The sequence below is a fragment of the Theropithecus gelada genome, chromosome 5, assembly GCF_003255815.1.
Source record: "Theropithecus gelada isolate Dixy chromosome 5, Tgel_1.0, whole genome shotgun sequence".
In the NCBI taxonomy this organism is placed as follows: Eukaryota; Metazoa; Chordata; class Mammalia; order Primates; family Cercopithecidae; genus Theropithecus; species Theropithecus gelada.
In genome coordinates, this window is record NC_037672.1 from 76,634,290 (window position 1) to 76,659,769 (window position 25,480).

The following is a 25,480-nucleotide window of genomic DNA, read 5'->3' on the forward strand; positions in this document are numbered from 1 at the left end:
TTTCTTCTTTTAGAATTCCTGTAAGTTGAATATTTGTTCTTTCGATGCTGTCCCACAGATTCCATGAGCTTTCTTTATTCCTTTTTATTTTTCTTCCTCTGACTGTATATATTTCAAGAAACTGTCATTTAGTTCAGAGATTCTTTCTTTTGCTTTTTAATGTCTTATGTTTCTACCATTGCTTGTACCCAAAATATGCAAAGCTCCAGTAAATGATTTTTTTTTTTTTTTTTTAAAGAAAGGCTCCTCAAAGAAAAAGTATAAACTCTCATCGATTTCTTTCCTTTGTGGAGTGAATTGCCTGCTGTAGAAATTAAGGGGTGTTTTGTGAGTTGCCCAGCTTTCTTGAGGATCTCTCCATTTCTACAGTTCTTCCTCCCATGAACTCGTTGTTGGAAGGTGTCAATGGTCTATCAGAGATGCACTGAAGTCAGGACAAACAGTGGCAATCTGCTAGCAATCAGCCAATCTGGAGTTCACTCCCACTGCCTATTGATTAAGGCCTGGAAAGCTGGGATGATTGTGTGCTTTCAGCACAATGCAGGCTGGTCTGACCACCCCTCAGCCCTGGCCAGTGGGAGGATAATGGGCACAGGCCATAGCAGGCTTGAGGTAAGTGCTGGCTCTCAGTGCAAAGACAAAGAAGGGCAAGTCCTGTTTAACTGGGATGGCTCTGCTGCTCCCCATGCTGTCCATGTGACTCCCCAGGCCTTCTTTTCTCTCTTTCTGGGTCACTCCGTATTCAAGAGGTGAAAAGATTGGACCGGCACTTGGACTGCTTATGATTAGGCATAGGCTTGTTGGCAGTGGAAGGAACATCAAGCCAAAGTTCCTTCTGGCTGGTGCTGGGAGTTGATGGGACAGAGAAGAAATAGCTCCTTGTGACAACAATCTTCTGGTCAATGTCCTGGAAGACCCTCTCCACTTTTAGCCCGTGTGTAGTACACGTCTCATAGTACATGCACCACTTTAGGTCATTAGAGGGCTTCCTCACCCTGGTGTCATCAATGACCTTTGGGTTAGTGGAACTTATGGCATCCTGGGTTCCCATCAGAACTAGAAGAATCTCCCTTGTGTTCCGATAGCTGGCCATTCAACTGTAGTAGTGGTAAACAGTCTGCAAACTTACCTCATTCTCCAAGGTGCGGAAAAACACAACAACATCCACCTGCATGCAAACTATGCCTTCTAGGAGCCCCTCTTCATCTCTAATGAGCAGCAGATAGCCCTAGAAGATAACATCAATCTCTTTCTTAAAATTGCCACCCTCAGGAGACTCCACCTGGACATATGTGCCCATCAGGTACTAGTGTGATAGGAAGTACCAGTTTATATTCTTTAACAAACTGGAAACAGGTTTCTACCTTTAACACTCTATTTTACATTTTCACTTCATTCTGTTTTTTTTTTTTTTATTTCCAGAATTTCTGTTTGTTCCAGAAATTCAGGAAATATCTATCTATCTAATCTATCTATCCATCCATCCATCTATATATATAAGATCATATATAATATATATATATATATAATCTTGTTAATTTCTAATCTTAGAACTTTTTTTTTGTAATTTTGTTGAATCATCTATCAGCATTTTTTAAAAAGTTTGTTGTGTTTTTAAAAATTATTTAAACATTTGTCAGGCAGTTTATATAGTGTCATTTCTTTGGAGTCAGATACTGGGAATTATTGTGTTATTTTGGTGGTGTTATGTTTCTTTTTGTGTGTGTGTGTGTGTGTGTGTTTTCTTCGTGGATTTTTGTTGCCTTATTTTAATGTCCGGCATTTTACAGGCTAGTTTTTACAAGGAAAGACCTTCCCCTTTGGCGTGGATGGCTGCAACGGCACGTGCTAGATATGTTGTGGTGCTCTGGCACCTGTGTGGACAAAGGTGTAGTCTGTGTGTAGCTCTGTCAGTTGAGGTTGGTGTTGATGAAGATTGCAGGGATCTTCAGGCACCAATGCTGTGGATGTCTTCAGCAGTAGCAAGGGTTGTTGGGGTCTTTAGTGGCAGTGGCTTCTAACATCCTCCCAATCAATTATTCTCCCACTGGGAAAGTTGTGACTGATGTGGCTCCTCTTGGCATTGGGTCTCACTTACAGGTTCACTCCTGGTGGCAGTAGCACCTGGTGTCTTTGATGAGTGGTGTCCATTGAGTAGCCACACAGCTGAGGCCTGAAGTATAGGCATGCATGGAAGACTATAACACTGGAGAGCCAGGTCTGTATTGGCACTGACGTCTAGGACACAGGTATCCCTCCTACTGCATTGGTAGCAGTATGCAAAACATGGATGTTTGTGAAGTAATGAGGGAGCCAAGAACAGGAACTCAGGCATGAGCAGTATTAGAAAGGGTCTGGTGTCCAGGCAGGAACTAGTTTTAGTGGCAACTGAGCTGGTGCCTGGAGTTTGGCACATGCAGCAAGAACTTCTCTCCGGAACACATAGTGCAAACTAGCGTGCTATGACAATGGCCCTGGTGTCTGAGAGATAGGTTGGTTCACCACAGACCCAGAGCCTAGTTTGATAGTGTGGGCACTCTCATTGTAGCCATAGCTCCAAGGCTGGAGGACTCATGGGTTTGGGAGAGGTTTATTTTTCAAAGCAGCTCAACGGTGGCAACCCCTTGAGTAGGCGAGGACTTATGCAGCCATATCTCTATCTCTGGGGTTTTCTGGTAGAAATGACTGTTGGTTACCTTCATGGCAAAAGATGCCAGTGTCCTTTGTGGAGCAGGCCACTGAGGACCACAGTGATTCCTACCATATGACTGATACCAATAGCTTTTGCCTTTCTTCTTTGCTCCTAGCTTTCTCCTGGTGTCTAAGGTATGTGAATCTCACCTGCAATCCTTTCTATGTAGATATTCTCCAGTTTTTAACTCTACTGTGTTGCTGCAGATTTTAATGGATCCTTGAGCCCTCTCTGGACTATTTTGATATTTGCATAGCAGTCTATATTTGTTCTTATGTGGTGGTGTTGAGGGCTGGTACTTTGCCATCTTGGTGACAACATTCTTCTAGGTCCCTGTTTGACATTTTCTAATGAATATTGTCTTACATGTATATATGTCTGTGCCTCTGGGCATGCACAAATATTTAATACAGTTTTTACTTTACCCTCACTTTAAAACTCCTATATTAATTTAATGTTCAGGTTTATTTCATAATTGCTCAAATTATAATATAGAAATTAATATGATATAATATTCTATAATATATTTTAATTATATAGAAACTATGTATTTACTAGGCAAACATTAAGTTATTTACATGCATTATTTCATTTAGTTAAAGAATTGAATTTATTAGGTAAAATTTCACAGGAAAAAAAGCCTGGAGTTCAGAGAGTTTTTCTTTTTTTTTTTTTTCTTCACATCTAAACAGTTAGTATTGGAGATGGTATTCAAATATAGGCCATTATACCTAAATAAATATTTTCACTAAATTGAGTGAAAAGCTCCTATTACCCATTATACATTAAAATAATTAAGAATGCAACGGTAGGGGAATGTTAAGTTGTTTCAAAATATCCAGCACTGAAAACATTTTACTTCAACTTTTTCTTGATTTCTACATCCTCTTACTAAGAGATATTTCACACATCATACACACACACACACACACAAGGTTTTGATATGCAAATTAGATTTAGAATATCCTCCTACTCCTTAAAGATTTACAATGGAAATAAGCATATTGAAGGACTGTTAGGAGACAATTCTCCATTGACTATTGTATTTCTGAATGTCTTCTCAGTGGAGACACAAGATGGTCTTTAATCTGGACTACCTTTTCAAATACATTATTATAGTGAACAGCTTGGGAAATAGATATACTATCTTCCTCTGGAGCAAATGTAAGGCATACATGCTATTCAACATAATACTTCTTCAATAAAGAAAAAGCATGCTTACTGTCCATTATAAGAAATTTGGGTTTCCTAAACTTAGGGCTCTTCTATTGTAATGCAACCTGCTGCATGTACTGGCTGCCTCTGGGCATATTCACGTTGCTTCTGTGAAACATAAGAGCGAAGACAATTATCAAAAATATGCCGATGCTCATGCTGCCTGGTGGGCCATGAATAATAAAATAATTTATCTTTGACCCAGGACTTGTATGACTTTTGTCAACATCCATGAAACTGTGGTAAGTTAACTCGTTAGCTTGCAAGTGGGATAAAACCCCAGACTTCACATTTTTTGAAAATATTCTAAGTTCTTCAGTCAGTCATGATTTACATTATTTAAATAAGCATTTACAAATGTCTTCATGAAACTTTTTAACATGTAAATTTATTAGTATACCACAAACTCATTGTATAATGAATAGTGAGATATTCTGATCTAATACAGGTAAGTAGCATATTTTTGACTGCTTGATCTTCCAAAATGCAATTTGATATGATAAAGTTCTCAGGTAAATATACAAAATTTCTGTTGTTTTGATAAACTCAGGTTTTCCATGATCACATGGCATAGAATATATACCAGTATGTCCCAACCATGGTTGATAGTTTTAGTTCAGCTAACCATTTACCATAGGGAACACATTCCCATTTATTTGCTTTCCTGATAACTGGCGGAACAGAACACTGTTGCCATGGAAATATAGGCTGTGATATATATTTATAGGAAGGAAGGTGAAACAACACGTAACAGAAACATGTAGTTGAAGAAAGCAGAATGATGACTCAAATAAAAATTGCACCTGAAGATATTTAGTGTGCTAAATTCAGGTTTGTGATTTTCATAATTAAGGAATACATTTCATTGAAAAATATAAGTAATTTTATTTATGAGCTAGTACTTACTAGCTATTATAATTTTTATATGAGATTCTATTTTATTTATAAATGCCAGCCAACAATATTTTGAATTTATAACCTATCTACACAGTGAAAAGCTATAAGCAAAAATCAATAATAAAGTGTTTTGCTACCAACCTCTGTTCATTACATTTTCTTAATTATTGCTATGAAAGTGTTCCTATCACATGAGGTAAACACTGTTGTCAGGTGAAATAAAACACTGTGAAAGAAGTTGGCAGAAATTCTTTCGAAATTAGGGGCTTCTCTAAAAATGTGACAGTTTTCTTGGTGGTGAAGCTATGACAGCTATGTGAAAAGATAGAATCATTTTGGTTTTTAAATTGCCTGTCACTCAATACTCTTGTCCCTTATTAGCAAAACTTTGATTCTTCTCTTATTTTTAATGTCCCAAAGTATTATAGTACTGTTTAATAATATTTTAAAATTCCAAATTAAAAAATAAATGGACAGTTTTCTTAAGTTTATCCTTTTATTATGAAGCATATTTCAAAGCATACAAATAATAGCCAGATGGAAGAGATGCCTAAGTGAGATAGGGGGAAGGGTTGTGGAGCTTCTGTGCCCTCTCAAGTGCTGCTATCCTCCAGGGACCTCTGTGAGTTCAGCTATCCAGAAGTTCTCCTTTTGGGTTTTTATGGAGGATTCATTAGATTGGCATGATTGATTATATCATTGACCATTGGCGATCAGCTTAACCTGCAGCCCTTCCCACCTCCCCGGAAGTTGAGGGGTGAGGCTGAAAGTTCCAACCCTCTGATCACATGATTGGTTTACTTAACATGCCACAGCAATACATTTTAATTTTCTGAATATTCTTAAAATACATGATTTGCTCAAAGATTTACTTTGTACCTAACTGTCTCCAAAAGTGTCAGAAGGACTTCACAAATGTCTGGGGAAAGTAAAATTATCTTAAAATGATTTTGAATAGAATTTTCCAATTTCCATATTATCCTACGTATATTAAAGACAATTTTTTACAGGTCTGTTTTTGTTGTTCATTTCAAATGGTGTTACTTCTCGGATGATTTATAACTACAGACATAGCTCTTAATTACCTCACTTTATTTCACCAGATTCTTGGGTTCTGGAGATTCTCCCCAGTCTACCCAGCAAACACCATGAATAAAAATGAAATGTTTCAAATCTGAACACTAGAAAACTACGAGGGTTAAAGTTAAGTGCATTCTTCATTTAATGGGCATTTGTGGGTTGAATTTTCTCAAAATATTATCCTAAATATATTAGTGAATATAAATGTAATTTGTGTGCATAGTGGAAAATTTACATAATCAAGAAATGTTAAAGGTACAAATAAAAATCAGACATCAATACCACTCAGATAAAATACTTTTTAATATTTGGTATGAATAAACAAACAAATAACCGGGAAAACAAAACAAATGTTGTATTTTGTTTTTGTTTAAATGCTGATTTTTTTTTTTTTGTATCTAGACAAAAGTGGGGAATAATTCAAGATTGATTATTTTATAAAATTTCAGACTCCTTATTTTAAAAAGTTTATTTAACAACCTCCATTGTTTAGTTGGAGAAAAATGAGGACTTATTTTATTTTTAATTTCAACGTTTTAATTTAAGATTCAGGTGGTACATTGCAGGTTTGTTTCACAGGTATACTGTGTCCTGCTGAGGTTCACGGTACGATTGATTCTTCCACCCAGGTTCTGAGCATAGTACCCAATAGTTAGCTTTTTTTTTTTTTAACTTTTACCTACCTCCTCATTTACCCCTTTAGTGCTCCCCACTCTCTATTGTTGCTATTTTTATGTCTAGGAGAATGCAATATTTAGTCCCTACTTATAAGTGAGATATGCAGTATTTGATTTTTTTGTATCTATATTAATTCACTGAAGAGAATGGCCTCTAGCTGCAACCATATTACTGTAAAGAACATGATTTCATTTTTTTTTATTGTGTAATATTTGATGGTGTATATGTACCACATTTTCTTTATCCAATCCACCATTGATGAACACCTAGGTTGATTCCATGCCTTTGTTTTTGTGAATAGTGCTGTGATGAACATACAAGTGCATGTGTCTTTTTGGTAGAATAGTTTATTTTCTTTTGGATATATACCCAGTAATAGGATTATTGGGTTGAACAGTAGTTTTATTTTAAGTTCTTTGATAAATCTTCAAACTATTTTCCACAATGTCTGAACCAATTTACATTCCCACCAACTGTGTACAAGCTTCCTTTTTTCTCCACATCATTGTCAGCATCTGTTTTGTTTGTTTGTTTGTTTTTAATAATCACCATTCTGACTGGTGTGAGATGGTATTGCATTGTGGTTTTGACTTGCATTTCTCTGATGATTAGTGATATTAGTGATGTTGAGCATTTTTTCATATGCTTGTTGGTTGCTTGTAAGTCTTCTTGTGAGAAGTGTCTGTTAGTGTATCTTGCCCACCTTTTAATGGGGTTGTTTTTGCTTGTTGAGTTAAATTCCTTATAGAATCTGGATATTAGACTTTTTTCAAATGAATAGTTTGTGAATATTTTCTCCCATTCTGTAGATTTTACATTACTGTGTCGTTAGGTTTTTCTGGATGTGCAAAAGCTCTTTAGTTGACTTAAATCCCACTTGTCAATTTCCTTTTCTTTGCAATCACTTTTGAGAACTTAGTCATAAATTATTTCCCAAGACCAATGTCCAGAATGCTGTTTCTGTGTTTTATTCTAGAATTTGTAGTTTGAGAATTTATATTTAAACCTTTAATTGATCTTGAGTTAATTTTTGTATAAGGTAAAAGGTCAGAGTTCAGCTTCATTCTTCTGAATATGGCTAGCCAGTTAACCCAGTAAACCCAGTAAACCCTATTTAATAAATAATTTAATAATAATTACTTATTAAATAGAGGGTCCTTTCCACATTGCTTATTTTTGTGAACTTTGTCAAAGATCAGTTGGTTGTAGACATGAGGCTTCATTTCTGACTTCTCCATCCTGTCCCATTGGTTTCTGTGTCTTTTTTGTACCAGTTCCATGCCATTTCGGTTATTGTAACCTTATAATATAGTTTGAACTCAGGTAATGTGATGCCTCCCATTTTGTTCTTTATGTTTAAGATGGCTTTGGCTATTTGGGCTCTTCTTTAGTTCCATCTAAATTATAAAATAGTCTTTTCTAAATCTATTGGAATGACGCTGGTAGTTTGACATTGGTATGTTGATAGGAATAGCGTTGAATCTGCACTTTGAGGTGTATGGTATAACCATTTTAGCAATATTAATTATTCTGACCCAAGAGCATAAAATATTTTTCCATTTTTTTGTGTGTCATCTATGATTTCTTTCAATTGTGTTTTGTGGTACTCTTTGTAGAGATCTTCACCTTCTTGGTTACATTTATTCCCAGGTGGTTTTTTTTCGTGGTGTGTGTGGCTACTGTAATTAGGATTTGGTTCTTGATTTTGCTCTCAGCCTAAACACTCCTGGTTCACAGAATGTACTGACTTTTGTATATTTTGTTTATTAATTTTTTATCCCAAAACTTTACTGAAGTTATTTATTACTGCCCTTTGGCATAGTCTTTAGGGTTTTCTAGATATAGAATCATATTGTCAGCAAGAAGAGATAGTTTGACTTATTCTTTTCCCATTTTGATGCTTTTTATTTCTTTCTCCTGCCTGTCTGCTCTGGATAGGAATTACAGTACTATGTTAAATAGGAATGGTAAGAGTGAGAATCTTTGTCTTATTCTAATTCTTAAGGAGAAAGCTATCAGCATTTGCCCACTCAGTGTGATGTTGGCTGTGACTTAGATGGCTCTTAGTATTTTGACATAACTGAAATGAGAACTTTTTGCTTTGTTTTTTTTCTAGTTTTTCATGTCACAAAATTTTATCGTCACACTATTGACAGATAAGAAGTCTTCACTTTTGCTCATCATTTTGGGCACTTGTGCTTGACATAAGTCATGCCAAAACTTTCATATAGACTTATTAATTTCTTTTTCAGCCATCATTTAAGGAGCATTCCATACTATAAAAACGTTGTATTTGCTTATTCCTTGGTTAGAAGAAAAAACACATAGTTTAAAGAATTTGCATGACTGAATTAGATTGAATATATTCATATGTTTATTGGCCTTTATGTTTATGTGAAAAGGCGATTACATAAAATTTAAAGAAACTATGTATGTATTGATTGATGTGTAAAGCTTACATGTCAATACGTTTAAATCTATGCCTGTCATATTTACTACAAAGTGTGTTTTCAGTTTGTCATTTGTCTATCTGCTTTTTGACTGTATATAAATTTTTATGAAGTCACATGTATCAGTGATATTCTTTAGAACTTTTCTTATAATCTCCTCTAAACTAAATCAGTTAGATAGAGAGAGAAAAAATTTCAGGTAGAGAGAATTAAGTTAATAAATCTGGTTCTTTACAATATGGCAACATTGATGTATGTAATATGGCTTTATTCCAATATATTTCTAATCTTTCACTCTAACTTCTCAATTCTACAAAGGAAGCCATTCTGATATGTATCATGTATATATGTATTTATGTTATATGCTGTGTGATATATATGTACATAAAACTATATATAGTATATGTATTTTATGTAACTTTAGGGGAATCACACTATAAACCTGAGTTTATTAATTCCTTGTGTTCACACTGCACTCTAAATGTAGTTTCTATCATAATTAAGTAGATTCTAATTTCTGCATAGTATTATACATTATAATTAAGTAGATTCTAATTTCTGCATAGTATTCCTTAATATACATTCAACATATTTTACTTATCCATTTCCCCAATTAAGGTCACACAGATTGCCTCCAATATCTCACAGCCTCAAACAATGAGGTGAACTTCATTGTATGTTTATCTCTATGGATATGTGTGAGAATTTCCTAGGCCTCTATAAATACCAGCAAGAAAATCTGAAACAAAGAATACATTTGTATCTAATTTGGCTAAATATTGCTGGATTGTTCTCCATAATGAACACACTAATCTACACTTCCAACTTTAGTAGACAAAATTCCTGAATACCAAATATCTGCCTACACTTATCAGATTTTTTATTTTTGTTAATTTTCAGAAGCAAAGTTATGTTCTGCTTTTGTTTTCTCTCATTGCTCTAATTTCTAATGAGTTTGACTATGTCTTTCCATGGTTATTTGCCTTTTGGTTGTCCCTATCTGTGAATCTGTTTATATCTTTGTTTATTTTTCCATTGAGAGTCTTCTCCCACAGCTTCCCTTTGTTCTGCCAATTTTCAGGAGTTTCTTTAACTTCCTTGTTTATTATAAACATTGGAAATATCTTTTAAAACTTTTTTTATTTTCTTTGTATTTTATGATATTTATTGAATATTAAGATTCTTAATTTGCCATTATCATAATAGTTTTCTGCCTTATGATTTTTGATTTGGAGTTTACTCAAATCTTTTCATTACTTAGTTTACAAGTATGTTTTTACATTGTTGGATAACTTTATTACAAATTTTTTTTATATCTATTGAGGTAACAGTACGTTTTTGGTCTTTGATATACTAACAATAAATTACATGGAAGTATGTTGTATGTTGAATGATCTTTGTATTTCTGAGATAAAAGGTACTTGGTCATGAAATATTACTTTTTGATATACTGTTCCAATTTGTTAGTTAATATTTGATTTCTCTCTTAATTATGTATAATTATAATTTTCTTGAAATTTTCTTATAAAATTTTTGAAAAAATGGCAAATGCATGAAATCAGTTGGAAATATTTTTCAGTGTCCAGTTGTGATTTTTTTAAGTTGGGTAAGCAATTACTTAAATTTTTCCAATGTATTTAATTATAAGAATTGTATGAATAAATATTTAATTCTCCTGAATCGATATTATAATATGTTGAGTTAAATTTTTTTAGATAGTCAAAATTGATGTCTACATTTTTGAAGGAATGCATGGCTTTTTATTCATTAGTGATGCTTCCTTTATTAGGTATTGAGATCTTAAAGATCCTAGAGATTATTTCGGGTCTCTGTGTGTATTGTTCCATTAATCTATCTGTTGCTTTTAGCACCAGTATTACAGTCATTTTCAAACATGTTGCATAGATGCTGTTTTACTGTTTCTGGCATATCTAAAATATTTTAAATTGTCCTAACTGCAAAATAAGTTACTTGTGATACACATTATTTTCTTCATAAAGTATTTAGGCGTTATTTCACTAGCTTGATGCATGTACCAATAACAAGAATTTCAAGATGTTTCTACTAAACTTAAAAATGATTATATAATTCTCAACAAAAGTACGTATTTTCAATTATTCTAATCAAATTTTCAGAATCATTTTGTTTTGTTTTAGGTTGACAATATTATCTTTCCTTGAAAGTTATCTTTTCTTGGCTTGTGTAACACTCGAACTTCATGTCTTTTCTATTGTTTCTTCAAATAACTTCTCAACTTCTTCTAGGTCCTGCTACAGATTGAATGTTCACATTCTCCAAAAAATTAACTGCTGAAATCTTAACCCCTAATTTGATGGCATTAGGAAGTGGAGTCATTGGAGGTGATGAGGTCATGAGAGCAGATCCCTCATGAATGGCATTAGTGCCCATATAAAAGAGCCCTCAGAGAACTCCCTCATCCATTTCACCATTTGAAGACACAGCAAGAAGATGGTAATCAATAAACTAGAAAGTTGGCCCTCACCAGACATTGAGTCTATTGGCACCTTGATCTTGGACTTTTCAGCCTTCAGAACTGTGAGGAATAAATTTCTGTTGTTTACAAGCTCCGACCTTATGGCATTTTATTACTGCAACATGAACAAACTAATACAGTCTCTTTCTTGGCTCCTTCTTTCTTTCTTTTTTTTTATTATTATTATACTTTAAGTTCTAGAGTACTTGTGCATAACGTGCAGGTTTGTTACATATGTATACTTGTGCCATGTTGCTGTGCTGCACCCATCAACTCGTCAGCACCCATCAACTCATCATTTACATCAGGTATAACTCCCAATGCAATCCCTCCCCCCTCCCCCCTCCCCATGATAGGCCCCGGTGTGTGATGTTCCCCTTCCCGAGTCCAAGTGATCTCATTGTTCAGTTCCCACCTATGAGTGAGAACATGCGGTGTTTGGTTTTCTGTTCTTGTGATAGTTTGCTAAGAATGATGGTTTCCAGCTGCATCCATGTCCCTACAAAGGACACAAACTCATCCTTTTTGATGGCTGCACAGTATTCCATGGTGTATATGTGCCACATTTTCTTAATCCAGTCTGTCACTGATGGACATTTGGGTTGATTCCAAGAGAAATGCAAATCAAAACAACAATGAGATACCATCTCACACCAGTTAGAATGGCGATCATGAAAAAGTCAGGAAACAACAGGTGCTGGAGAGGATGTGCAGAAATAGGAACACTTTTACACTGTTGGTGGGATTGTAAACTAGTTCAACCATTATGGAAAACAGTATGGTGATTCCTCAAGGATCTAGAACTAGATGTACCATATGACCCAGCCATCCCATTACTGGGTATATACCCAAAGGATTATAAATCATGCTTCTATAAAGACACATGCACACGTATGTTTATTGCGGCACTATTCACAATAGCAAAGGCTCCTTCTTTCTATTTACTGCTTCAGTGTTACTGTTTCTCTGAAGCGCTTAATCACTGGTCCTTCTCACCCTACACTGTTTTTTTCAGTGATCATTTTTAGTCCCATACTATCAGTGACATATGACTATTATTTAGTAATTTATATAAACAATTCACAACATTCTTTTGATGTCAAGTTATATACCCAGATCTCTATCTCACACAAAACTTGAAATCTTGTCGAAAACTGATTTTGCAATCTTCTTCCTACCTCAGAACAATGCCAACACAGAAATCCCCCTTCTTTTTCACGGTTCCCTATCTCAATCCAATCCACCTAGTTACTAGTTCATCCTGGAATATCATCAGTGTCATCTATGATGCTTCCCTTTTCTTTACTACTCAAGATCCTTTCAAATACCAGGTATTGCTAATTCCATCTTTAAAAAGCTCATATTTTTCAGTCTACCTTTAAAAACCTCAATTTTTTTTTTTGCTTGGGCTACCATAATATTGTTCTGGAAGGTTTTCCCATATGTATGCTAGCCTCACTCTGCTCCACATAGCTTTGGGAATATATTGAGGATGCAAATTTGATTGCTTTACACTAACGCCCAAAACTCTGTTCTATAGTTTTGCTATATAGTTTGAATATTTTATTATGTATCTGTTTTTTTTTCCTGAATAAGAAGGTGTTTATAATATCATGATTTATTATTGGCCAACAGAGAGATCACGTGAGTTTCCCTTGGCTTTTCTTCTGGAAAATGTGTGAAATATTCTATTTTTAATACTTGTAATTGGAGAACAGACATAGCATCCATTAAGACTCCTAGAATCTAATGATCATATATCCTATGTAGTTCTGATGAAGTGAAAGAACCATCTCTATTTTTCCTTGTCTAATCCTTTGAAACTATTCATTAATGGGATATACAAACAAAAAAATACAATTATCAGTATCTCTCATTCCTTTTACTATCATTGTTTCTTTATTTCCTTTAAGGATTAAACTTCTGGGATTTTAATCTCAAAACAATGTCTTTTTTAGTCCTCCCACCCAAGAAAAGTTGGCATGGTTGTCTCTCTGTGTGCTTCTCTGTGTGTGGTGGTTTTTTGTTTCTTGTCTCTTCAGCAAGTAGTTATGGAGAGGTAGACTGAGAAGTTTCTAGTTTTCTAGCTATTATAAAAAACTTAAGGCCAGGCGCGGTAGCTCATGCCTGTAATCTTAGCACGTTGGGAGGCCGAGGCGGGTGGATCACTTGAGGTTCAGGAGTTCGAGACCAGCCTGGATAACATGGTGAAATCCTGTCTCTACTAAAAATACAAAAATTAGCCGGGCATGGTGGCGGTCACCTGTAATCCAAACTACTTGGAAGGCAGAGGCAAGAGAATCTCTTGAACCCGTGAGGTGAAGAATGCAGTGAGCCAAGATCACACCATTGCACTCCAGCCTGGGCAAGGAGAGTGAAACTCCATCTCAAAATAAATAAATAAATAAATAAATAAATAAATAAATAAAATAACCCAACAGAAAACTATCCAAATATCATTAGCAGGTAGTTAATAGAAAAGTAATTACAAATATCCAGTAAAATATGAAAAAGATTATCACACTCGTCTTTAGATAAGTAAACATTTAAAGTATAGATGCCATTTTTTTTTTTACCAAGTAGCTTGAGAGACTCTTCAAAAGTTTGATCCAATCCTCTTTGTAACATTCTTGTGAATTTGAAAGTCCTTATCAACTATCTGGTAGAGAAACATATTATGACATATAAAATGTTAAATATACTTCTTTAAACAGAACCTCAACTTCTATTATTTATACTTAAGTTATACTAATCTAAATATGTAAACATACATATATGTAAATGCTTTCACATTTTCAGTTATTAGGTGATACAATAATCATATTTTAGAAGATACTTTGAATAAAATACAACTATTGCTTTATGGAAGCTATCAAAACTTAAAATCCACCACTCTGAATATATCAATTACATATAAGCTGTCCATTCAAAATTGTCATATAGGAGTGTATAGTGCTATTAGACCTGAAAGGCACTGGAGAGAAGCTATACATTCTTTCAAGAGTCTGGCCTTCCTCATCATAGCAGCTGTCGGATATCAGCCTTGCTATTAGACAGTTACTTCTGTTAAAGAACTGTCAGAGACACTGGTCATCATGTAACCTTTTTCTATCATCCCTTTTACCAAAGTGTCACAGTGCCTTCAGCACTTCTATTGCAAACACTATAGAGAAGCAATAAATATCATCTATATTCAGTAAAATTCATGAAAATATCATTATTATCTGTCAAAAAATCAATCATAAGCTATTTCAATGCCATTTCTAGCTGTAATACTGACAAAAGTATCACAACAACTAAGGTGAACTTGAAGAGAATCTAACCTCATAAGTTCCCTTCACAGGATTTTTGAGGATGGAGTGATGGACTTTGGGAACTTAATAAATCTCCAGTATTACATTAGATCCACGCTGTCAATGGGAATGTGGTCTAGATTGATATTCTATAAAGAGAAGCATTTTTCTCACATCTTGAGAGGCGAGATAGTGCTTGGCTATACATATATTTCTAAGCATTACAAGGTCTCCAATAGCTTTCATTTCAACATTGGTTGAGATCGGAATCTTTCATCGACTTTGCATTTTTGAAGTTGTCAAATTGTTTATTTATTGTCATTTAGCCTTAGAATAGAATGACTTATTAAGCTTTCCATCAATATCTTCTTTTGAGAAGATATTTTTACTCAGCAAAACAGGAGAGAGATTGAGTGTATGTGTGTGTGGGCGTGTGTGTGTGTGTGTTCTTCTGGAGTCTATAAAACTAGACAGGGAATCCATTAATGGCAAGATATTCATCGTATACATCTTGGTAAGCATTCAGCCTATATACATGTCATGGATGTGGTAGATTTTCAGTTTTTCAGTATGTTTCTCATACTTATTTTTTATGATGATGTAATCCTTAATGTGATGTGAGATTCTCTGTCACACTCACTATAAAATAGCTTCCCCTGATTCATGAAGGAGATGTTCCAAAACCCCCTGTGGATTCCTGATACTATTAATACTACCAAATCTTACATATAATATGTTTTCCCATAACTATGATAAGTTTTAATTTATGAATTAAGCATAGTAAAAGATGAACAACTAATGATAAAATTTAGAAAATATGGTATACTATTATAAAAGTTATTTAAATGTGATTTCTTTATTTCTATGTTAAAATATCTTATTGTAGTATACTCACCTATTTTTGCACCATGGCTGACTGCAGGTGACTGAAGCTACAGAAAGCAGTGTCGCAGATAAGGGGAGACTTCTATACACACACTCTTGCATATGTATATATGTTAGCAGCCATGAGTTTGTTTTACATGCATATATATTTACATATACATACATATGTGTGTATATGTATATATGCAGAAAGATAAGTCATATGTTTTGATATATTCATGCTTTCCTTTATTTAATCAGTTACCCAGTAGAGTTTATTACTAACCTCCTATGGACCGGATACTGAAGGAAGTTATGAGGGTAAAACAAAGATAAGTAAATTTGATTCCTGAATTTAGATTATTATCATTCATAAGCTTATTCATTTGGCTTGTTTTTTGGATACTTAAGCTCATCTACTACTCTTGAGAATTAAAAAGTACTCTTTTTAGTTTTAGCATTTTACCATTTCACACTTTCGCTTCAAGTGAGAATGACACTGGTTTCAAATGTGTTTAGATAACAACTAAAATCTGCAAATTAGCTTTTGCCCACTTTCAGAGAACATCACGTTTAAAAAAAAAAAAAAGTCATTTTAATAGAATTCCTTAATACACACATATATTTATAATATTTTGTATTACATAGCTATTGAAACATTCTACATATGTGTGCAACTATTTGGAAAATACACCAGGTGGCTTGGAAGAAAATAAATCTGCAGAAAATATTACAACTACCAAGACAGTGGGATAGGCTGCAAAATGGAACATATGTTCTGTTTCATAAAGACTTGTATTCTCAGAAGGACTAGAAATATCTCACAAGGACTTGGTTGAAATAAAACTGTACTTCCTGAAAAGCATATGTATTTGTGACTCAACCATTTCTCAGGAAGAAGTGTCAATTAAGGATAGAAGTAGCTATAGGTCCTTTACTTTGGATATACAAGATTTTCAGTTAAGAATTCTAGAGAAAACACAGATATATGTAAGTCTTTAAACAGTTGAAAGAAAAAATCTAAAGAACACTTGATCAATATTTTTCATCGTTGTTTTGGTTCAAGAATATACACTAGTGGCCGGGCGCGGTGGTTCAAGCCTGTAATCCCAGCACTTTGGGAGGCCGAGATGGGCGGATCACGAGGTCAGGAGATTGAGACCATCCTGGCTAACACGGTGAAACCCCGTCTCTACTAAAACATACCCCCAAAAAAAAAAAAACTAGCTGGGCGAGGTGGCGGGCGCCTGTAGTCCCAGCTACTCGGGAGGCTGAGGCAGGAGAATGGCGTAAACCTGGGAGGCGGAGCTTGCAGTGAGCTGAGATCCGGCCACTGCACTCCAGCCCGGGCGACAGAGCGAGACTCCGTCTCAAAAAAAAAAAAAAAAAAAAAAAAAAGAATATACACTAGTTTAAAATAGCACAAAATATGGAAGAAAACAACAAATTTGGTAAAATGTAACATATTTTGGGAGAAAGTGGTTAGTAACAGGTGCTGGATGACTTAAATAAGAAGTTAACATCAGTGATAGATTTTAAGCAGTTTTATTAACTCCATAAACATGGTGAGACAAATTAATCACGTGTCCAAATAGAATATTGATAAAGAAAATATGGCAATATAGAAGCAGGCAACTTTGTAAAGCAATGTGCAACTATTGATATGAATGAGTCCCCACCTACTATGCAACATCTATTCTTTTAGATTATAAAGGTGAAAAATGGGAGGTACAGTTAAAATCATGTTTTGGAATGACAGGATAAAATTGTGGTTCTTAAAAATCACTGAAATAACTTTCACCAGTATAAATTTTATGGTCATTTAAAGGTGAGAGAAAAATTAGGTAAATGTTACTGATACATAAAAATGAGTGATTTATATTGTGAAAGTTACAGTACATCAGAAGCCTAGAGAGGAAAGAGATCACTTTTTTGTCATTCAAAGACAAAAACCATGATCTTCTTTATATAGTGGGTGCTGAATCAGAAATCAGGAAAGAGAACACTTTTTTCATCTCTTGATGTATTTTAGACTGCTCCCTGATATTCATGCAAGCCTTTTTTGTCTTGCATGATGTAGATATCGCTATATTTGTCTACAGAGTGCATCTACTTTTGACTCATGTTAATTACTTTTTATTTGCCTCTATTTATGTAATACTTTTAAGAGTGTCATATTTGGAATTAACTCATTGTTTCCTGTACTGTACTCAGATGGATTTTCCCAGAAACCTGCATCATCCTTGGAAGCCCCTCTCAGTTTGACCTGTATCAGTTTTTTGTATCTATATTCAGAGAGCAGGGACGGAAAGATATCATGATGCCAAAGGAAAAACAAAATCACTTATATAAAACTTAGACAATGAGTTGCTTTCAAATGAGACAAAGCTACAAAAATGTGGCTAAATTTATATTTATATGCAATGAAAAATAGAAAAGCAAAAACAAGAGAGAAATGTTCAAAATGATGGCAATGTGAAGATAACTCAGAAATCAGTACAATGTATTAATGTTACATGGATTATGATTAGAACACTTGATTTGAGAGAATGGTAGTCACAAAGGCGTATTAAACTTACCATATTTTATGGTAAGTAGAAATAACAAATGCTTTATAGGTGAAGTCTACCTTAGATCACACACTTAATCAAATTCCTGATATTTACTAATTTAAATATAGAATGATAAGTCATAGCGATAAATATAGAAATATCTAGTTAAACTAAAATAATTAATTTTTAATTAAATAAAAATGCAAAGATGTTCACTGACAGTTTATTATAGAATGTTTACAAATAACAAAGCACTAAAACACAAACAAATACACATTTCTTTTATCACAAAAGGTTGAATTGCCATATCAGAATTAGTCGATTTTTATATATTTATATATGTTTCTATAGGTATACATGTAATCATATATTATATAATTGTATATAAACTCATAATAAAATATAAATTTTCATATATTTATTACAGATATATTATTTTATATTTATATTATCGACTTATATAAGTATATAAGCATACACACATATGCACACACAAACATATACAGACACAAACACACACCATATAGCAACATATAACATATCTAGTGATTCAAAAGAGTCAAACAAATATCATATACACATGACGGATTTCTCTTTTTGTAATCTGAAATCTTTAAATGCAGCTTTTAAAGTCACCTCTATTTACTCACATTGAGAAAACATTTTGGTTTTAGATTAGCAGTGAGGATTATGAGCAAGATAAGGATAAATGCTGGTTAGAAAAAGAAATCATTTTCCTTTCTGAACAGTTATGACTTATACCCTGTTGATCACATAAATAGAAGCTGGCTTCTACAATGACGCTTCTGTTCTCTAATTAGCCATGTTGCATGAATCCACGAAGTTCAGAATTATTTACAATGAGGAGTCTAAAATGACTAGGTATATCTTTCTCAAAATATTTTATATATGAGGACTCTAGTATCTTTCCCCTAATAAGAAGCATTAACATGTTTATGAAATGGGTTGAAGTCATCAGCTTGTTTATAAGTAGATCTTCTCTAGGCTATTTATTCCCTGGTGTTTATCTGTCTCAGGGACGGAAGAGATTACAGGGCTGCTGTTAACACTTTTCTTCGAAAAATAAATTTTAAAAAAGAAGTTTTTTTTTTTTTTCGTAAATTTAGAAATACTTTGTTAAGAGATAAGCATTGTAGGAAAGTACATGAAATAATTAACTCTTGGCCGGGCGCGGTGGCTCAAGCCTGTAATCTCAGCACTTTGGGAGGCCGAGACGGGCGGATCACAAGGTCAGGAGATCGAAACCATCCTGGCTAACATGGTGAAACCCCGTCTCTACTAAAAAAATACAAAAAACTAGCTGGGCGAGGTGGCGGGCGCCTGTAGTCCCAGCTACTCGGGAGGCTGAGGCAGGAGAATGGCGTAAACCCGGGAGGCGGAGCTTGCAGTGAGCTGAGATCCGGCCACTGCACTCCAGCCTGGGCGACAGAGCGAGACTCCGTCTCAAAAAAAATAAAAATAAAAATAAAAAAATAATTAACTCTTATTGAAATAATAAGCAGATATTGTCTCAGAAACAGAAATTGTAATAATAACCACTCAAATTTATGCTGGGCATTGTTCTAAATAGTTACATGTATCAATTCATATCATCTTAACAGCAACTGTATGTGGTAGCTTCTAATATTACTCATACTTTAAAGATGGGAAAATTGACTGTTAGAAAAGTTCAGTAACTTTCCTTAAGTCACATTTCTAACAAATAGAGAACTCAGGATTCCAACACAGTTACCATGGCCTGGAGCCAATGCTGCTGACCACTATGCTGTCCTTTTTTGAATAAAATTGGCAATTTGCATCAAAGATCTCCATAGGTTTCATACTCTTTCACAGAGTTATTCATGTAAATAAAAGATTTTATTCCCAGACAATTGTTGAGAGTGGAATTTAAAGAGCAAAAGCAAATTCACTGAATAGAAGAAAAGAAATACGTTAATATTAGTGGTATAAATGAAAATAGTTAAATTGCAGATTTATAGGAATCTATTAATGTCAGCCAGATATAAAAAGATACAGATCTTATGGAGAGGGGTAAAAAGTACAAAAGAAGGCAAATGAGTGAGAGCAGGAGAGAACAGAAAGAGAAAAGAAGCAGATGTATGGAAAGATGTGCATTGTTTAAGGCATGATTAAGGGAAGTAAAGAAGATGGTTGAAAGCTAACAAGATAGAGTTAAACTTATCAATCAAATTTGAAATACGGAAATTTAATTTATGGCATAAAGTTATAATAAAAACACATGCAAAGAATAAAAGTTATAATAAAAACACATCTAAAGAATAATTAGTAATGAGGCCAAATATAGTCCCAGTATCTACACCTCAGGGGAATTTTCGGCAGAAAAATTTTGAGATGATTGTACCACAGCCAAAGGACTGTACCAAGGGTGAAAACTATGCTACAAGAATAAGGAAACCATTTACAATGTGTTTGTTTGAGAGTTCTTGCTCACAGAGCTCACCTAGTGCTTTTCCTGCTGATTGATTAATGTCAATGTTATATAATAAGCCATGAGGTGTAGTTGCAAATTACATTGTAGTATGTGTTTTTTTCTCTGCCATCATTGATAGAAACTCTTAGAAATTGGAAATTCTGGACTGAGAAATGTGGCTACTACCTCTCCTGCTGTATTAGTCAGAGTTTTCTGAGAAACAGAACCAATGGATATATAAATAGTTATAGATATACACATAGATGGTATAGCTATATGAAAGAGTGTTTATTAGTAGAATTGGTTCTTATGATATTGGAGGCTGATAAGTCCCTCAACAGGATATATGCAAGTTAGAGAACTAGAGAAGCCCATAGTGTTGTTCACTCCAGCTTGGAAAGCCTGAGAACCAAGAAAGCTGGTGATCTAACTCTCAGTCCAAAGTTTAAAGCTTTAGAGCCCTTAGAGGCTGCTGATGCAAGTGCCAGAATCCAAAGACTGAAGAATCTGGAGTTCTGATGTGCAAGAACAGCAGAAGAAGGCATCTAGCACTGTAAGGGAGACAGAGAAAGAGAGAGAGAGAATTTACCATTTTTCCACCTTTTTGTTCTGTCTGGTTCTCCAGCTGATTGATGCCCTCCCATATTGGGGCAGCTTTTCCCCACTCAGTCTATGAAATTGCTTGTCAATCTCCCAAAACACTCTCATGAACACACCTAGAAACAATGCCTCATCAGCCATTCTAAGCATCTGTAAATTCAGTCAAGTTGACATCTAAAAGTAACCATCACAGCTGATTAGTGGTCAGGGCTATTCACATGCTTCATATCCATTATTCTTCCACAACTAGTATTGCCAAGATAGGGGAGAAAGAAAGGGAGAAGACAGATGTCAGGGCTAGCTGCGGTGCCACTCACAATATCAGAGAAAGAAATAACTGTTGTGCCATTCACAGTATTATAAATGAAAGAAAGAAAGAAGTGGGAGGAGGGAGGAGGGAAGGGAGGAAAAAAGAGAGGGAGTCAGGAAGAAAAAGAGAAAGACGTTAGGAGAAAGAGAGAAGAAAAATAATAATAATATAACCAGCTAAAAATAAATAATTGAATTTACAGCAATCTTCCCCTATCCTCAGGGTATGTGTTTCAAGACCCACAGTGGATTCCTAAAACTGCAAATAGTACTGAATCCTCTATATACTATTGATGGCAGCAGCAGGTCAGCTGGAGTGGCTGCTGCCATCACACTGGCTGAAGCGAGGAGACATGGGCACTGGTGGCAGAAACAGCTGCTGGAGCAGCAATGGGTTTCCTCTGCCCTGTGTCCCCGAGGCAGCAAACAGTGCCACCTCCACTCTTGCATGGCCAGGCTGGACCCGCTGCTAGTCCCAGAGCCTCCTCTGCGGCCTCAACCTCATTCCCCGCTGCATCGCAGGACTCACAGGGCAGAACTTGGGAGCATCAGATTAATTTGTGAGGTGCCACCTGCACCTCACCTACTGCTGCTGCAGGGAAAACCGAGAGGAAGCAAGGCCAGGGCTGCATGTTCCACATGCTTGACTGAGCTGGTGGAAGCCAGGGAGAAGCGGGAGCCTGCCCCTTTCAAGTTTGTGGAGAGCTTTTCAGACACAACTGGGGCCACCCAAGCTGTGGCTGTGGCCTGGGACCCCGTGCTGTTGGTAGTCAGAAGCAGGCAGGAGCCCCACCCTCCCAGGTGCAACTTGGGTGTCTGCAGCTGCAGACCCAGGCATTTCTGCACTCTGGGGGCCCAGGAAGCCTTTCCCTGCAAATACAGGCTCCAAGTGCCTGCTCTTACTGTCTGGCTTCTCCACAATGTCAGCACCCACTGTAATTATGGAGCAAAGTTGAGGCTAGGCACTGTCGCAATTTGGCCAGGTGTGCACATGCTTGGGGCCATGCTGGCACACCAACCCCTGCTGCCTCAGCACCCTCAGGACTTTAGGCACAAACAAGCATGGGGGAGAGACTAAGGAGGGCACCGAGGGCAGCTCAGCACTGGCCTGCGGGTGCCTCTTGGCAAGAACAGCCTGGGTGGCATGAACAGCAGCAGGAGGCAGACAGGCTCCTGGGTGGAGGGGGCGGATCCCTGGTGAAGCCCCACCTTCAAGCTGGGGAGGATCTTAAGGCTGAGGGCTGGGTGGCCACTCTGGTGGACTGGAGTGGAAATTTGTGGTGCTTTTTCCGAGCCCACCCATGGCCACCCTTGGATGATTCAGCATACACTTCCTCCCCTCTGAGGCCCATGAAAAACCCTGAACTTAAACAGACCAGAAGAGTTGACAGGACCACCTCCCTGCACATAGGTGCTACCCTCTCTGCTGAGAGCTGGACACTCATTGGGACAACCTGACTGCAGAGAGGAGCTACCCTCACTGCTGAGAGCTGAACATTCCCGGTGATGACCTGCTTCCAGAGAGGAGCTACCATCTCTGCTGAGAGCTGAACAATCATCAGGATGATCTGCATAGCAGAGAAAAGCTACCCTCTCTGCTCAGAGCTGAACGCTCATCAGGACGATCTGCCTAGCAGAGAGGAGCTACTCTCTCTGCTAAAAGCTGAACATTCATTGGAACACCTTGGCTATGGAGAAGAGCTACCCACTCTGGGTCCCCTCTGAACTCTTCTAGTACTCAATAAAGCCCATCTTGGTCTTGCTTACCCTCCACTTTTCTGTGTACCCCATTCTTCCTGGAAGCAGGACAAGTAGGTGGGACCCACCCAATGGCAGGGCTAAAAGAGCTGTAACACAAATAGGGCTGAAACATGCCTCTTGCTCACCACATTTCAGGCAACAAGAAGTAGAGAAGAGAGGAGAGAAGAGCTGCAGCCCTTTGGGTAGCCCTGACCTAGGAGCTCCTCAAGTCAGGGCTGTGACACTCTCTTTAGGGATCTGCGGTTACTGGTATCTCCAAGTTCCAGGTACCACCACATTCCCTGGTGTCAGCCATGGAAGCTGCTTATGGTACATATGGTCTAACTGCAGTCTTTCAGGGAGCCAGTGCCTGTGCCAGCGTCTGGAGCTGTCTGCCCTGCTGCAGCCAGCATGCCTGGCTGTGTGCAGTGGATGAACCCCAAGCTCGCTCACACACCCCTCGCTGCTCCTTGCCTGGCTTGCCCTTGGCAGGCATGGGATCCAGGCCAGAAGTGCAATCCAAGCTCAACCTGCTAGGCTTGAGTGGGCAGAATAAGCCCAGTGGGCCAGTGCAAAACTCAGGCAAAGATGCCACCAGCCACAAAGGTTTTCAGCTGGTGAAACGACAGCCCAAGCATCCTGTAACACTATATTTTTCCTACACATAGATATCTATGATAAAGTTTAGTTTATAAATTATAAATTAGGCATAGTACTCTTGCACTTTGGAGCCATTATAAAGTAAGACAAGGATTAATTGAACACAAACACTATGATACCTCCACAGTCAACCTGATAACAGATGGCTACTAAGTGACTACGGACTGGAAATGTCTAAAGCAGGGATAAACCATCCAAAAGGATGATTCACATCTCAGGTAGATTTTGTCATGTTATTCAGGACAGCGTGCAATCTCAAACTGATGACTTGATTTTTCACTAAAATGCTTCATTTAAGATTTTTAGATTACAGTTGACTTAGAGTAACTAAAAACATGGAAGACAAAACTGTGGGTAAGGGAGGACTACTGTGGATCAGGGAGGACTACTGTAGGTGGTACATTTATGTGGGTTAATGCATACATAAAATATCTCCTTGAAACCATATAAAACATGAGAAATAAGGATATAATATTTCTGAGTGGAAATAAGTACTTTGTAAGACAGTACTTGTTGTTTTATTTATTTATACACAAACTTAAGTATGCATACAAAGTGCTAAGAATTTACAATGTAGCATCCATCTATATGTTTATACATAAACTAATTATACTTAACTTTTCCATATAAACATTTTTCTCATCTGTAAGATTACTTTGTGCAAGTTAAATAACCTCTCTGGATTTGAACTCATCTTCAAATAGAAGTGAATATAATTTAAATTACTTATCAGATTATTGTAAGCATTAAATAAGTTAATACATGTAAGGTAGTTAGGCAAATATTAAGCAAATAAATAAAATTAATTATCATCTAGTGACACCGAAGCCGTCATAACATTGCAGCTCAATGCATTAATCATGCATTTGTGATTATGCTGGTACAAACAAACCTACTGGGCTGTCAGTTGCATAGAAGTATAGCACAAACAATTATGTACAGTACGTAATTCATAATGATGACAAATTACTATGTATTGCTTTATATATTTCCTGTACTTTTTATTATTATTTTAGAGTGCACTTCTTACATTTATCTAAAAAAAAACAATAAAAACATTAACTGTAAAACAGCAGGCACTTCATGAAGCATTCCAGAAGAAGGAAGGAGATTGACAGCTCTATGCCTGCTGTCCATGAAGGCCTTTTAGTGGGACAAAATGTTGAGGTAAAAAGCAGTGATATTGGTGATTTTGACCGAGTGCAGGTCTAGATTAATGTGTGTTTTTGTGCCTTAACAAAACAGTAAAAAAATAAATTTAATAGAAAAAATAAACTTGCCCCTTGTGGTGGCTTATGCCTGTAATCGACACTTTAAGAGGCCAAGGTTGGGGGATATCTTAAGGCCAGAAGTTTGAGACCAGACTGGGCAGCACAGTGAGACTCCATCTCTAAAAACAAACAAACAAATACCTTATGTAATAAAGGTATTTTAAAAAGAAAATACTTTTGCACAGTTGTACAACATGTGTTTTAAGCTGTGTTATTACAGAAGAGACAGAAAG

General features: G+C 36.2%; 1 pseudogene; it reads right to left on the reverse strand.

Moving 5' to 3' along the window:
• Positions 1-530: 530 nt before the first annotated feature.
• LOC112624330 lies at positions 531-2,335 on the reverse strand (annotated as a pseudogene).
• Positions 2,336-25,480: the final 23,145 nt, after the last annotated feature.